The 12,881-nt window shown below is 39.7% G+C and overlaps 1 protein-coding gene across 7 annotated transcripts in view; it reads right to left on the bottom strand.

Annotated features, from left to right (window-relative positions):
- The window catches only part of STXBP6 (syntaxin binding protein 6), a 270,134-nt gene that overhangs the window by 229,694 nt on the left and 27,559 nt on the right, over positions 1–12,881 (bottom strand). Inside the window, exon 1 of one of the 7 annotated variants that reach the window (XM_082450045.1) lies at positions 5,147–5,263. The exons of the other annotated variants lie outside the window; for them this stretch is intronic. The gene's annotated coding sequence lies outside the window, so the exon portion shown is untranslated. Of the gene's footprint in view, positions 1–5,146; positions 5,264–12,881 lie in introns of those variants that run through there. 7 annotated transcript variants of the gene reach the window in all.

Raw genomic sequence — 12,881 nt, 5'->3', positions numbered from 1 at the left:
AAATACATTACATAGTTACTGACTATATTCCCCACACTGTACATTTCATGCCTGTGACTCATTTATTTTGCAACCGGAAGTTTGCACCTCAGTCTCCCTCACCTATTTCTTTCCTCTTCCCACCCTCTCCCCTCTGGCAACCACCTGTTTGTTCTCTTTGACTTTAGTTTTTTGTTACCTCCAGCTGAGAGTACCATTTGAGGTGGTCTGGTCAACTAAAATATTTGTGGACAAGAGGGAAAAAAAAGAAAAATCAGGGTCAGCTAGCACTCTACCCTCAGCCACTGGGGCTACAAGAAGAAGGGTAGCTATCTGTAAGCACTGAATGGTGAGTGCAGTAATAAGCACACAGCCTGAACCTATAAGCACAATAACCACCCCCCCTTCCAAGAGCACTGATTCTGCCATTCAGGTAGAAAGAACTGGGTCCAGTGTCCCAATGAAGTAAGAGTAAAGCCCTGAAACTGTGGTTTTTGCCTCTCTCATTTACCACTCAGTATTAGTAAGGGAAGGCTAGTCACTGCTGAAACAGACCTCAAAATATATTATGGCTCAAACACCTCAGAACTTTGTGTCTGGAAAAGGGGTGAATGAGGTCTTCCTCTTATTCACACTGAAATAGGGATTCAGGCTGCAAGGCTCTGCCATCTTTATCAGGGTCATTCTGTTGGCTAGGAACTCAGTTACCTGCCGTACTTAAGGGCAAGGGAGCTTGGAAAATGCATTCTTGCTGTGCGCTCAGGAAGAGGGAAATGTGGGTTTTGGTGACTAACCAACAACCTCGGCCACTGTATTTTATGACTTTTTCCCTCCCCTTCCAAGCTTTCCCTTGCCCTCTGTGGATATGTATGGATGCATGTCTGTACATATGTGTGTGTGTGTGTATATATCACACACACATACATATATAAAACTATGTTTTGTACAGTAAACTTTTGATCCCATCTGTATAATAAATGCCAGGAAGCCTCACACAAAGATGGGTGACCCTTTATTTGGAAGGAATGGGACTAACCGGATATTACAACGCAGGTGAAGCAGCTCATGAAGAAGCTTTGCTTAGCTTCCTCTGAGAGGCACCTTCAGACAAGGGGGATACACCCTCCCATGTCCACACTTCCCTTAGGGACCTTATCAAGATCCACCCAAATAATACACTCATGAGGGGCTCATCTCCAAGCCGGCAAAATACTAGTACAGTATATGATTTCCCCTTGTAAAGGGAGCAAAATGCTTGGTATTTCCTTGAGACCCTCAGTGATTCCATTTTCTGGCTACGAATCATCACGCCTTAGGATCAGCGCTTTCATCACCGGCACTAGCAGTTGGCTTTTTTTTTCTCAGAGCAATCTTTCACAAAGAAAGCATATTTCACTTCAAATGTGCATCTTACACATTAAACGAGGGGCAGAAACAGTGCTGCCCTGGAATTTGGACACCGGGCAACTGCTCATCCACCACTCTTAGGTTAGTTACCCCATACGCACCTCCCAAAGCAGTTGACTGAAAAACCATGCCTCAGCAAAAGGACAAATCAGCATACGCCATGGACTTTTCGTAGTCTATCTCAAATGTGAAATCACTGGCATGCAAATGATCTACTATATACAAATATACTAGACTATACACTCTGTTGGCAAGGTATATACATGATTTATCTTGTTATTCTCCACAATGCCTTGTCTATATACCATCATTCAGTAAACATTTGCTGAATGAATACCGTCATTTGAAAAATTTGTCATCTGTAAGTCCTCTGCATGTGTCCACATAAGGGCTGCCGGTCTTGGGGACTCATCCGTATGACTCATTCTGTACACAACCTTGCTAATCGGTGTGAGATAAACGCCTTCTGATTGTGACAGTGACAATGCTGGCGATGACGTGACAGCATGATCAGCCACAAAACGTAAAGAACTGGGCTGTTTCATGCCTGTGGGTCTACTTAGTCGCCGGAAGTAGTGCAAGACGCCAGGTCCTAATATGATTCCCTCAGCCCTACTCCTATCTCTCATCCCTGTTTTAATTTTCTCCAGAGCTTGTATCGCCATCTGACATATCTGACTTATTTGTTTGCCTTTCTCCCAACTAGAAGCTCTATAAGGACAAGGAATTATGTCCATGTTGTCTAGCACCTAGAAGAGTGCCTGGCACACCAGACGTACTCAATAAACATTTGTGGAAGGAATGGATGAAATAAAGAAGATATTTGGATTCTTTTCTCCAAATCTGAAGATTTTAGCCACAAAAGAAACGATCCCTGCAATACTCCAGGATGGTTAGATTCTTCTGACCTAGTGAGAACATCTCAAAAAGAGATCTCACAGACAACACATTTGTTAGGTCATAAATCAGGGTTTCTAGAAACCCAAGTTATTATCATGCCATCTTAAAGGCCCCAAATAAACTGAGAATGGACAGAATCTCCAGGAGTGGACATACGTTGGGCAGCCTTTCACCAAACAAGGACCACATGTGCAGGCCTTGCTCCCTCTCCATTCCAGACACTTGCCCATGGAGCCAGCACCAGCACCTGAAGCATGAAACCAAATAGGAGGATGGGAAATTCCTTCAAACAGCTTCAGAAACAAATTTTCCCGAGTCTCACATGAGCAAAATGATCAGATCCTAGACCCAGCTCTACCCATGGGAAGTAGCCACAATTCATTTAAAGGAAGAAAAAATATGGTTCAAGTTCAAATTCTCAGCTTTCCAAACATGGCCATGACCTGATAAGATAAACTCCTTTAGGTTGCTAAGAAATCACTGAATGTTATTATTAATTTACCAAACTATTGTTTGAACTTTAAAATCCGCATTATATTTAATTTTTGGTATATGGGAGAACAGTGTCTATTGGGAACGATGATCCTTGTTCATTCATTCTTCTGTTGACTCTCAAATAGTAATTAAATAATACTCACAAAGTAATGGTAAAAAGACTACCGGCTTGAAAGTGTAACACAAATGATGTTTTACACACCAAAATGTTTTAATACATTTTACACATCAGAAGTTTTTAGAATTTACATTCTAAAGACATTAGGATCTAACAATTCATAGAAGAAGCGCAAAGTTTCTAAATCCCAAAAAGAGAAGAGTTGTTCTTACACCCTCAACCATACTTTTCAAATTTTCCACTAAGACTCTATTCAAGTATATTCTGGCCAAAAGGTTTGTGTCAAGTTTTGTTTTTGTTTTGTTTTTTTTCTTTTCAAGTAAGTACTACCCTAGTCAGCCCACCAGCCAGCCAATATGTATTATGTGTTAAATCCAGTGCTAGGCATGGGGAATACTGAGACTCAGATATAACTTTCACCGTGAGCTACTGGATAGATTCATCAGCAAAATACAAAGGCTACACTAGATGATAGACAAGATTGTTTCTAGCAAATTTGTTTTGTTTTGACTTCAGAACAACTTTAAACAACTATAAGACTTTTCAAGACATCGAGTTAAGGCAGGCAACAATGAAAAAGTGAAATTTCTAACTTAGGGGTTTGGGATTAGCAGATACAAACTATTATATATAAAATAGATAAACAACAAGGTCCTACTGTATAGCACAGGGAACTATATTCAATAGCCTGTAATAAATCATAATGGAAAAGAATATGAAAAAGAATATATATATGTATAACTGAGTCACTTTGCTGTACAGCAGAAAATCAACTACACTTCAATAAAAAAATTTGTTTAGAAAGTGAAATTTCAAAATCGTTCGGTAAGTAGAGAAATTTTTTTTTTTTGGTCCACCACGTGCTTGCAGGATCTCAGTTCCCTGACCAGGGATTGAACCCAGGCCGTGGCAGTGAAAGCCTGGAATCCAAACCACTAGGGAACTCCCAGTAGAGAATTCTCCATCACTGGGTTTAATACCTGATGTTCTAAAACTTAAACATACATGTATCTTATTTCCTAGAGACTTTTTTCCTCTTAATCTCATTTGCAGGTCACTTGAGTTCTTTGCTTTTCCATTTTCCTACTTGCTTCTCAAAGCAACAGAGAGAAAAGTTACACAAATGATATAAAACTATGCAATAAAAAAGTTAAGCCACACTTTTCCCCAGACCTAAGTCCACGAATTTCATGTTCCACATATCATGGAGCATAATCAAATGCATAGAAAAGCTCTCCCTGCTCAGTGAAACAGAAACCCAACAAGCCCAATCTCACTCCCTAAGGAACATGGCATGGCCACAGTGTCACATACTCTTTGAGAACTCACTCCAACTTGGTGTTGACCCTCAACTAAACAGAGCAGCTTTTCCAGTCCCACTGGTTTCTGTTACTGGGCTCCAAAGCACCCACATATAGACTCTTCATGCAAAAATGACATCACACACAAAAAACTTGCATTTAGTACCAAATCAAAATACCACACATTTGAACATCACATGATCCTAAATTTAAGCAACAGTGACTGCCACTGTATGTTACAAATCACTCAATGCCACTACTTATCTTTTCTTGAAAGAGTAAAAGCACTCCCCAGAGAGAAATGCTGTTCTAATAGGCTATCTCCACTTTTCACACCAGTCCAGCTTCACCTCAAGGGTACAGAACACAACTGTTCCCAAGAGTGGCTCACTGAGCTTTGGGGGAACAGGGAAGAGGTCTTCAGAGTTGCAAAAGCACACTGGGAGAGCCTAAAATAGCTTCCTTTTCCTCGTGGGAACCATCAGTATAATCGATCCCACCTCCAAATGCACCCCTGTAATTCTGAGTTCTCACCATTAGAGATTTTTAGCCAAGGCAGTCGTCACAAAGAGTTGTTACACTTTGGCTCACTTTATGATGGATATTCTCCCTTAGACTTGGAATGAGATTTACGGACTACTCTAAAGTTGCCTGGAATTAGACACACAGCAAGAACAAAAATAATCTGGCCCTCATTTTCACCTCAATAAAATGATTCTCCAGTAAACCTGTTCAGGCAATTAAAATCAATTTCAATTTCCACTTCCTAAGCTTTTCTATTCTTCCTTAAGAGAAAGAAGGGCATTAAGTAAACAAAACCTGAATTTTAAATCTGACTTCAAATTGCCTGGGGCTAATTCATACTTAAGTAAATAAATAAGTGTGGCATAAACTAATAAATATCTCATATATATGTAAAACATGTTTTTATAAAGCATTCACCTACCTTTAACTCAGCCTTTTCGTTAGGACTGCACTTCATGGAAAAATCCACACACACAGCACCTTTCCTCCTAGAACTTCAAGGTCCTTATGAAGGAACAGAACTTTCTAAACAGGAAACCAAAGTGTAGTAAGGCGGGGCCATTTTCCTCAATGACACCAGAACCCAAAATTCCTGACATTCCCCAGCCATAAGTTCAAGGCTTGCTACATCATAAACCACATGCTGTGGTTCAGTGAGCATATGGAGACAGGACTGTTCAGTGAATTGAACATGAAATTTAAAAAAAAAATTTTTTTTTTGTAATTTGGTCAAAGTGGCAAATAGGAAAGAAAATAAAATTCTGACATGACCCATGGTAGTGCCCATCCCTATGAAACACTACCTTTACTTTGACTCGCACGTATTCTAAAACTACCTTCAGCAACATCAATGAATGACTCGCTAGAAAAGCCCAGGCACCTGACTTTACAAATCCACAAATCTAAATGCAACCAGTCACCTAGAGCAGATATTTAAATCATTTTGCTATGACATTTAATGTCGAGAAAAATCACAAGCAAGGCTCCAGTGGAAAATGAGTTTGCTCATAAAGAAAAAAACATACTTAGTATTCAAAATCTACTTTCCAACAAAGAAATCTGCATTTCACTGAGAGTCCTGAAACTCTGGACAAATTCTTTGCCTCACTCCCCATGTGAACCACAAAGTAATGATGAAGCACCTGAACAGGGATGTGAGCTCTGAGCCAAGCTTCCTCTATGACGACACTTTTCCAGATGGCACCTGAGGCTGTCAGGTGTTTCTTACTTTGGCAAATACTCAAGGACGTTACGTAAGGCTGATCGTCTCCGGTACATACACTAGCTTCAGAAAGCCGTTTTGAAGGCTCACTTCCTTTTCTTATGATGGAAGCTCTCCTGTGTGGCTGGGAAATAAGAGTCAATGTTGTTCATTATCCAAAAGAAGCTGCAGTTACTGGGAATGGCAAAGGACAAGTTACTGAGTTCAGCTCAACACAGTGAGACAAAATAAAGATTCCCTCAAGGACCTAGAACTGCAAAATCCAGTGGTTTTAAGTAGCCGTCTTTTAGAGGTTTGTATACTATTCAGTGATGGAAAAATTATTTTATTTATTTATTTATAATTTGATTGAAGTATAGTCAATTTACAATGTTGTTAATTTCTTCTGTACAGAAAAGTGATTCATTTAAACAAATATATATTCTTTTTCGTATTCTTTTCCATTATGGTTTATCACAGGATATTGAATATAGTTCTCTGTGCTATACAGTAGGACCTTGTTGTTTACCCATTTTATATATAATAGTTTGCATCTGCTAATCCCAAACTAGTGATGGAAAAATGAGTGTCTCAGGCTTAAGGCACCATTATCTGAAAACTGCAGGATGCTTTCTTGCAGGATTTGATTCAACGAACTACAAGATGAAAAAAAGGTATCTCTAAGCTACATGGTCAAGCAATCAATCGGTACCTGGGTTCAGAAATTAGTGGAAATTTTTTTTTTAATTAATTAATTTATTTATTTATTTATATCTTTGGCTGTGTTGGGTCTTCGTTGCTGTGCGCGGGCTTTCTCTAGTTGCCGTGAGCAGGGGCTACTCTTTGTTGCGATGTGCGGGCTTCTCATTGTCGTGGCTTCTCTTACTGCGGAGCACAGGCTCTAGGTGCACAGGCTTCAGTAGTTGTGGCACGTGGGCTCAGTAGTTGTGGCACACGGGCTCTAGAGCGCAGGCTCAGTAGTTGTGGCGCACGGGCTTAGTTGCTCCGTGGCTTGTGGGATCTTCCCCGGCCAGGGCTCGAACCCGTGTCCCCTGCATTGGCAGGCGGATTCTTAACCACTGCGCCACCAGGGGAGCCCGCGTGAGCCATTATTGAATTCCACGGGCTAAGCAGGCTTTTTGCCAGATGACTGAAATCTTTAAAAGTTGCCATGCTAATGAGTTACTACTGCATTCTGAATTTCCTTACTGTGACCAGAAAAACAACATATTCAGTGCGTGGTTTTACATTATATCATGGAGCTATAGCAACCACTCATCCTGCCTCTACATCTGTTTTTCCCTTTTAGACAGCCATTCCATTGGAGAAAAAGAACTGCGAATTTTGCTTGGTGGCCTCGAAAATGTACATGTCTGGCATTTCGGGCAGTGTTTACAATTTCTAAGCTTTAATTAATCATAAATTTTGGACATCAGTGATTGTTTTACAGGGAAAAAAAACTACTGCATAAAAATCTAGGTTCAAATTCTGGTTTTGCTATTTATTAGCTTTGAGATTTGGAGCAGATCACACACACATAATAAAAGAGTTGACAAAAAAGGGAGCTGATTTACAAGGTCACCAGTGATTCCATGTATATGGCAAGAAATGTTAAAAAAATGAGCCTAGAGCAGCAGTTCAAGTTTTTTGGTCTTAGGACCCCTTTACATTCTTAGAGATTATTGAAGACTCCAAAGAGCTTATTTTAGAAAATTCTAGAAAACAAGAATATACACACATGAGCCAACATGTAGCCTCTAGAAAACTCCACTAAACACATAAGAAAATAAAAGTAAAAGAGGTAAACAATGTCTTAGTACCATAATGAAAACTGTTTTGACTTCACAGACCCCTTCAAAATGTCTTGGGAACCCTCAGGAATCCTCAGATTATACTTTGAGAACCACTGGCCTCGAATATCTTAACATACAGAAAGCAGAGAAGCTGTCAAAGACCACTAGAATCATATCAAGAGGATCCAGGAGCCAGCACAAAGGGACTCCCACTGGCCAAAGACGGGACAATTTTAGTGTCAAGAATAAATGCAATGGATTAAAACACCAATATTTTTTAATTCATGAATTCTTCATGAATCACATACCTCTCTCACTCTCTCTCAATGGCTACCTTTTGAGGACATTACTAATTAGCTGGCTAATGGAGCCAACAACAGTTGACCCTTGAACAACATGGGTTTGAACTGTGCAGATCCACTTATATGTGGGTTTCTTTCAGTAGTAAATACTACAGTGCAACACAATCTGCTGTTGGTTGAACCCACCAATGGGGAGGGCCGGACTGTAAGTTATATGTAAATTTTCAGCTTCATGAAGGGTCAGCACCCCTAACCCCCATGTTGTTCAAGGGTCAACTGTAATTACTTTAAAAACTGGTAAATAAAGAGAAAGAATCAGGCATATTTCCTGCCTTTCCTACATAAATTTTACCCAGGAGAACCAAGTAGCTGATTAGCAGAAGTTTCTCTTTATTCAAGTATTCCAACTAATAAATGAAGAAATGATGGAGATGAAGATTTTGAAACCCCTAATGAATTGATTAGGCAGCAAGGATCACCATTAACTGTTCACATCTCTCTCTCTTTCTCTCCTTCTCTGTCTCTCTCTGTCTCTCTGTCTCTCTCTCTCACACACACACACACACACACAGAGGGAACTGGTGTTAAATGCCTCCTGATAAGAGTACACACACACTTAGAGTATTCTTGACAAAAAATGGAAATAGAATTTGACCCAGCCTCTAGATGTGACTACCAATTCCCAAGAAATTTGGTGGCTAAAGGAATACGTTAAACACAGGAACACTTAACATTTAACTCTGTGGGATGTTATTGGCAAAATCCAGCCAATAGACCAGAATAAATGGTCTGGTTTGGCAAAAAATAAATTACAAGGAAAAGACAGTGAAGGGTGAACCTACAGGCTAAAAGGTACTGAAGAGGCATGTCAATCAATTGCAATGTCTGGGCCTTATTTGGATCCTGATACAAACAAACCAAAAAAAAAAAAAAAAAAAATGAAGAAAACAGATAAATCTCAGTGCTGACTAGATATTTCATATTTGATTATATTACAGAAGTTCTTAAAGTATGATAATAATATTACAGTATTAAAAGAAAAGAAAGAGTCCTTGTCTTTCAGAGATGTGTATAGAAATACTTACTAGTGAAATAATAGGATGTTAGGGATTTGCTTCAAAATAGTCCAGGGTGTGGGAAAAGAGGTTGGGATCTAAATGAAGAAAGATGGCTATAAATTGACCATTGTTGAAGCTGGGAGAAAGGCACACAGGGTCCATTGTAATGTTCTATTTCTGTATATGTTTGAAATTTTCCACTCCAAAAAAACAGAAGTGGCCATGAAAACATCTGCTTGTCTTCTCCAGCGATTCTGTGAGCTGGGAAGGCAGGTCCTCTCTGCCGCCCAGCACTCAGCAGCATGGAGCACACAGCATGTTTTTGAGGCACCCCATGACCAAGGCTGCCAGCTGACCTGTGACAGGGTAGGTTCAGCAAAGAAGCCCTGAATCCGCTGTCTCTGAAGCTGAGACATCTTTCCAACAGAGCAGGAAACAACACTGCATTTAGAGTATGATCTTAACCAAGAAACAAATGAAAACTCAACACAGAGAAAGGTGTAAAAACTCTTCACAGATAAAGAACACACATGAAAACAGTAAGTTTAAGTTTTTTTGTTGTTGTTGTTTATTCTCCCAGGTATAGGGACTACGAGAATTTGCTTTTGTTTGCATCTATTTCTCTGAATTTCCCAAATTTTCTGCAATTACTGTATTAAATGTGGGAAGAAGCCTAATAAACTATTTTTAAATCATCTATAATACCAAAACTCTATAGACAGTTCTTTTTAAATAGTAAGAATATTTTATTTGTTATATTTCTGTGAACCTTTCCATGGCTCAGATAAAGGAAGAACATTATAATCATGAAGAAAATATTAAAAACTATCATTGTGGGATTTTTAATTCAATTATGAAAGCAACAGAAAAACACCCTTTTTATATTTGGGAAAGGGGAGATACTCTTCATTATCTTTTCCTCTATAAAATAAAGGAGAGAAGCTATTTTTAAAAAAACCCTGTCTGGACAACCTAGCCCAAGAAAATCTCTTGAGATTCTTCTAAAATCTCAGTTTCAGCACAGAATGCTCGGGACAAACAGGGGTGTCTGGGACCTAATGAAAGGCCTTCTGTCCAGATACTGGACAGGTCTGGAGATGTGCATCTATATACATCTATGTATACGTGTATCCCACCATCACCCCTCCCCTCCCCCAACCCACCCCACTCCTTTCCATCAGTTCAGGGAAGAGAAAGGGAAATTTAGTTTGATGCCAAGATTCCACACCTGGTAACACCATATTCTCTAAGGGAAGATGTGTCCCACAAACAAAAACAGATTTTTTTTTCTTTTTTAGAGAAAATGTTCCTTTCAGATGAAGATTCTTAAAAAAAAAACAAACTAGGCAACAGCTTAGAATCCTATGCCTGCTTCAATCATTTCACTTAGAAAATAAATGAAAGAATATGTGTGCCCTATCTATTAATAATTGAACATGAAAAAAGAAAAACATTGGAAATTGGCATAGATAATTGTTATGTTTTCCACACGGGTCTAATTAAACTTGATTTAGACCGCACATTGCCTTTTTTTTTTTAACCCTGCTATTAAATAAACAAACAACAACAAGAAAAAGAAGCTGAAACTGCCGCTTCTCCTGTGCTTTATATATACTGTGGGAGGCTGTACTCAAAGCGAGGGAAAAAGTTAAAATGACTCAACATACAGCATTGTAACCTTGAAGTTAAAGAGTGAGACTTCGACTACGTTGCCAACGTGAAAATCATCCAATCTTACATTTATTAGCTGTGCGACTCTGAGTAAGCTGTTTAACTTCTCCACGCAGCATGGGTTCCTCTTGTATAAAATAAAGAGTGGGAGTGTCATAGGGCTATACTAACTGAGATGGAAATGGAAAAATTCCTAAGACAGTACCTAACACATACATGCTCTATAAATGCTACCTACTATTGCTATTATAACCTAATACACCTTTTTTCTACTCTATCCTCTCCCTTTTTTCCTTTTTTCATCCAAGAAACAAAGATTTTACAAACTTCTAATTCTTTAGCCTCATCAGTGAATACTGTAATCTATTTTAAACCTGGACTCTTCTACTTTCCCCAGAGCAGAAATAAACTTTTTGTCTAGGAAAAAACAAAAAAGCAAAAACAAGGATGCAGTTAGATTTCCCTTTACTTTATGCCAATCATGAATGGTAGCAGATTCCTAACTCCCTGAACCTAGAAAAAATATCTCACAGTTTCTGAGATCCTAGGCAATCCTCAGAATTAGAGACAGTCACTCCCCAGTCCCCACCAGATGCCTTTGAACTGGGGATCTAGTTTCCAATTCCACTAAGTCTCTCATGGCTCTTTTGAGAAAAGAAGTCATTCAGACAATCTATGCCAATAAGAATGAGGGGGAGAAATTTACATGATTCTAGAGAAAGGAACACAAGTCTTAAGAATATTCACATGTCGGGCTTCCCTGGTGGCGCAGCGGTTGAGGGTTCAAGCCCTGGTCTGGGAAGATCCCACATGCCGCGGAGCAACTAGGCCCGTGAGCCACAACTACTGAGCCTGCGCGTCTGGAGCCTGTGCTCCGCAACAAGAGAGGCCGCGATAGTGAGAGACCCGCGCACCACGATGAAGAGTGGCCCCCGCTTGCCGCAACTAAAGGAAGCCCTCACACAGAAACGAAGACCCAACACAGCCAAATAAATAAATAAATAAATAAATAAATAATTAAAGGTGCTAATAATTAAAAAAAATAAAAAAGAATATTCACATGTCATACACAGCTTTTACTCAAAAAAAAATTCTAGGTGTGTTGTACTATCAGGGAGACTCCTGGATGTGAAATAGGACATGAAAAAAGAAAACAAACCAAGATCATTATATTCTAGGCTACAAGGAGTCAGAAAGGGGAGGTGGAATGAGATTCACACATGATTTAGGTTCTAAAAACATGGGAACTGGTATGAGAACTAAAAGCAAAGTTAATAAGTCTTGCATTTAAGAGAAGTTGGCAGATAAAGGAGATAAAGAAATCTGAAGTGAGTGCTGTCCAGCTGTACAGTGTATAGTGCTGAGTAAGCACTAAAAGATTTAGCAGCAATTCATATGAAATAGTCCAGTAATGGCATAGTCAAAGGCCTAGGTATCTCTGTATATATCTGCACCCAAGCTGAAGTGAATGTAATGGGACAAATCTTTTATTCACCAGAATTCTCAGAAAATAGGCAGTATTTATCTGTGCTACTTGTTAGGGTATAAAGTGAGGACTCGTCCCACAGCTGCCCCTGTGTGGATAGAACTTTGATACTCGAGCGAGAAAGAATATGAAGGAGGGGTAGAATCAGTAAAGCTGGCGAAAGATCACATAGGTCAAACTGTGACTCTTCGAGTCTACGCAAAAGCCTATCTGATGGGACACGGTTTCCCGGGGAAACTGCGTGGGAAAAAGTGTTGCACTCAGAACGCTCGTGAGTGACACAGACAGCACTTTAGGACACAGACACTCGGAGGCAGAGGGGGGTGTGAGCAAGGAAGACACAGGAATGTGTGGAATCACGAGAAGCCTCTGGGTTGAGCCAAGTTTAACTAAAAACCTCCAAAGGGCAGAGAAAACCAGTTGGTACTCAGTTACCAAGATATAAGATTGATGGTATAAGGAAAGGATGCAAGTGCATTAAAAGATCAAGACTCCATGGGGACCTTAAAATCATGGCCATTTGACTAAGGGTGGCCCTGGGCCATCATATATCTCAACGACTTACTAGGCTCTAAGGAATCCCTGGGGGACACCAGGGGGCAGGAGAACTTAAACTGGACCCGGCTGCTTCTCCCAGGGCTTAGA

This window comes from Balaenoptera physalus, assembly GCF_965194825.1.
Source record: "Balaenoptera physalus genome assembly, chromosome: 2".
Taxonomy (NCBI): domain Eukaryota; kingdom Metazoa; phylum Chordata; class Mammalia; order Artiodactyla; family Balaenopteridae; genus Balaenoptera; species Balaenoptera physalus.
The sequence above is the reverse complement of the archived record's forward strand: the minus strand, read 5'-3'. Positions and strand labels throughout refer to the sequence as shown.